This window comes from Pinus tabuliformis, chromosome X (genome assembly GCF_031772625.1).
Source record: "Pinus tabuliformis cultivar Carrire ecotype Pingquan chromosome X, CPIR1, whole genome shotgun sequence".
Taxonomy (NCBI): domain Eukaryota; kingdom Viridiplantae; phylum Streptophyta; class Pinopsida; order Pinales; family Pinaceae; genus Pinus; species Pinus tabuliformis.
The window spans coordinates 1,116,497,517-1,116,501,641 of record NC_142308.1 but is presented as its reverse complement, the minus strand read 5'-3'; the positions used below and the strand labels follow the sequence as shown (position 1 = coordinate 1,116,501,641).

The following is a 4,125-nucleotide window of genomic DNA, read 5'->3' as shown; positions in this document are numbered from 1 at the left end:
TATAGTTGTTATATGGTTAATGTGTTCCATGTAATTCGAGTCTAATAAAAGGAGGAGTAGTTACATTCGTATACTACATAACCCAAGTGTTTAAAAGTGCCTCAAGCTACAGAAGTTACCAGAATCAATTTCGAAGCTTACATCTTTACAAAGATTGCAAATGCCTCACTGTGCTGGTTTAAGGCAATTTCTAGAATAGATTTTGGTGTATGCTTATAGATATAGTTGCAAGGAATTTCTCAGTAAAAAATGAAATAAGGTTTAATTATATACATCTCCTTCAACTTAAGAGAAGTAAAATCACATGATGATCAAACTATACCTTTTTAGATTGCGTCCTTGGTAAAATGGAATTCAGGGTAGATTTTCTTAGGAATTAGGGTAATTTAGTTAAATGAAAATCTAGTTTCTAAAATGGGATCGTGCTTTTTTGTTTTCTAATGCGATGATTTGTTAGAGCTAGAATGGATTTCAAGCTTTGACCCATTTCTAGAAACTGGACCGACCAATCCTTATGATCCTAATTTTGGAGTTGAAGTGAAGGGAAAATATGAAGAAGAGAAGAATTATGATAAGTTCAGAAGCGTGAGTCCTACATCGGTACTGGGGCAGAATTCTGATAAGTTTAGAAGCCTGAGTCCTACATCGGTTCTCGAAAGCAGCTATGGGAATATTTCAACTTTTAGTCCAGAAATAACTATACCAGGAAAAGTAAGAAGCAAGAGGTTTAGAGCCCTAGTTCGCAAATGGGCTTCTAGGATTATTTCCCCAGCCTCCTCAGATGGGTTATTGGAGAATGGCCCAAAATCTTTCTACAGTGATTCATGACAATTTGTTACCAAGCCAGTGGAACCTGAACCCTTAAATAAAATTATCAAGACAAACCACTAGGGTAAGAAGAAGGGAAATGATTCAATTCAGGTTAGGAAATGCTTACACTGTGGAGTACAAAAAACTCTGCAGTGGAGGGATGGGCCCAAGGGTCCTAAGACACTATGTAATGCCTATGGTGTAAGATACACATTTGGTAGGCATGAATTTCTTAGTAGGAAATGAAATAAGGTTTAATTATATACATCTCCTTCAATTTCAGAGGAGGGAAATGCATGGTATGAAGATAGTTCATGATCCAAACCAATATTTGAACATTTCAAAAACACAACATGAGTGTTGAAGCAAGAAAAGGACCATAGTAGGTCCAACCAGAATGAATTTCTATGCTTGCAGAATTATATGATCAGGTGACATGCCAAAGTGCATGTTTTGAATTGAAGAGTAAATGCATGGGACTGTTTTAGGCATTAGAGAAAATTTCTAACAAAACCCATGATTACAGAAGGACTACAAATAACTGGTTTGAATTCATAGCTCAAGTTTTAGTCTTGAGTCTTCTCAACTTCCCAAACCAAAATATTAATGCAGTTTTGAAGAATAAAGTCATTTGAAGTAGGCACAAGGAACTAGTTGAAGCTACATTATGAATTCAACAAATAGGTTTGGCTCCATTGTGAAGGGCTCCCATCAAAATACACTGAACTAAAAGTTGTCTCACTGTGGTGGTTTTGCAGAGTTTTCTTCATTGAGAAGTCTAGACCTAAGTTCATGGCATTGAGTTTGTGTCCTATGTTACAAGAATAATGGATGGATTTGATAAAGAAGGCAAAAACCAGTAAAGAGGTGGACATCAGGAAAAGCGAAAAGTTTCTTCAGAAATGGCTACCTCAAATATAGTAGAAAGAAGCAAGAGGTCTAGAGCCCCAATTTGCAAATGGGCTTCTAGGATTATTTCCCCTACCTCCTCAGATGGGTTATTGGAGAATGTCCCAAACTCTTTCAGCAGTGATTCAAGACACTTTATTACCAGGCCAGTCAAACCTGAACCCATGAAGAAAATCATCAAGACAAACCAGAACACTGTGTAATGCCTGCGATGTAAGATACAAATATGGTAGGTAGGAATTTCTCAGTAAAAAATGAAATAAGGTTTAATTATATACATCTCCTTCAATTTCAGAGGAGGAAAATGCACAGTATGAAGATAGTTCATTCTCCAAACCAATATTTGAACATTCCAAAAACACAACATGAGTGTTGAATCAAGCAAAGAACTACAATAGGTCCAACCAGAAGGAATTTCTATGCTTGCATAATTTTATATGATCAGACGGCATGCCAAAGTGCGTGTTTTGAATTAAAGAGTAAATGCATGGGACTATTTCAAGCATTTGATAAAATTTCTAACACAACCCAGGATTACAGAAGGAATGCAGATATCTGGTTTGATTTCACATCTCAAGTTTCAGTCTTGTGACTTCTCAACTTCCCAAGCCAAAATATTAATGCAATTTTGAAGAATAAAGTCATTTGAAGCAAGCACGAGGAACCAGTTGACGCTACATTATGAATTCAACAAATAGGTTTGGCTCCATTATGAAGGGCTCCTGTCAAAATAAATTGAACCAACAACAGTTGCCTCACTGTGCTGGTTTTGCGGAGCTTTCTTCATTGCGAAGTCTAGACCTAAGTTTGTGGCATTGAGTTCATGTCCGATGTTACAAGGAAAATGGATGGATGTGATAACGAGGTGAAAACCATTAAATAGGTGGATATTAGGAAAAGTGAAAAGTTGCTTCAGAAATGGCTATCTCAAATACAAAAGCAAGAAACAAGAGGTCTAGAGCCCCAATTTGCAAATGGACTTCTAGGATTATTTCCCCTACCTCCTTAGATGGGTTATTGGAGAATGGCCCAAACTCTTTCAATAGTGATTCAGTACACTTCATTACCAAGCTAGTGGAACCTGAACCCCTAAAGAAAATCATCAAGACAAACCACTGGTGTAGGAAGAAGGGGTAGGATTCAATTCAGGTCAGGAAATGTTTGCAATGTGGAGTACAAAAAACTCCACAGTGGAGGGTTGGGCCCAAGGGGCCTAAGACATTGTGTAATGCTTGCGGTGTAAGATAAAAATCTGGTAGGCAGAATTTTCTCAGTAAAAAATGAAATAAGGTTTAATTATATATATCTCCTTCAATTTCAAAGGAGGAAAATGCACTATATGAAGATAGTTCATGCTCCAAACCAATGTTTGAACATTCCAAAAACACAACATGAGTGTTGAAGCAAGAAAACGACCACAGTAGGTCCAACTAGAAGGAATTTTTATGCTTGCTGAATTATATGATCAAGTGGCATGCCAAAGTGCGTGTTTTGAATTGAAGAGTAAATGCATGGGACTTTTTCATGCATTAGAGATAATTTCTAACACAACCCATGAGATGGAGATTCCAAGGCAGGGTAACATCAATTGTAGAATAGTCTAGACTGTACAGGTGTTGCATGCAGTCAAATGATCAACCTAAAGGAATTGTGCAGTTCAATTGAGAGAATTTCCTAAATAATAAGGGGCTAATTCCTCAAGGAACAACACAAGGAAATAGGAACTCAATCCGAGGAAATTTTGACCAAGTTTAGGTCAGAGACCTTTAGTGAGTAGAGAGATAGGTTGTGCACTTGTAGGGTGAGCTTAGTTGAGCAAATAAATTGTAATACATCTCTATTTCATTTTATTAATGCAAGAGGAATTAGGGTTTTTAGCTGATTTCTTTCCCTAGATAAAAATACTTATTGCATGTGTATTATTTTTTCTTGCATGTATGATAATTTTGTTCTAAATTTTGAATTAATGTTCACAAAGAAGTAGTGTAGATCTGTGTCTTGTGATTTAGATTAAAAAATGATGAGAATTTTTAAATATACAACCTAATTTATAAATGGTACTAGAGTTGGATTCACATTAGAGCAGGAAATTAGAAGTTATATCTTAGAGGTTTGAATTTGAATATCAATTTAGCTAGATTTCTTTAGAGCTAAGAAGATTGCCTTCAATGGACTAAGGCTAGAGTATGCCTTGGAAGGCACCTCTAATTTTGTTACATGGAAGGACCGAATGGAGGCAATATTGGATAACAATGGATTGCTAAAATACATCAAGACAAATGTTGCAAAAACTCAAGCATCTTGTTAGCACCTAAATCCACCTTAGGCTGAAGGGAGGCAAAATTTAGGGTAACCAAAAACCACGCTCAGTCTGGTAGCTAGCCCTACCAGAATAGGAGAGGGCTC

At 36.6% G+C, this 4,125-nt stretch overlaps 1 pseudogene; it reads left to right on the top strand.

The window, feature by feature from the left end:
- Positions 1-441: 441 nt before the first annotated feature.
- On the top strand, positions 442-3,003 carry LOC149143730 (GATA transcription factor 12-like; annotated as a pseudogene).
- The last annotated feature ends 1,122 nt before the right edge of the window (positions 3,004-4,125 follow it).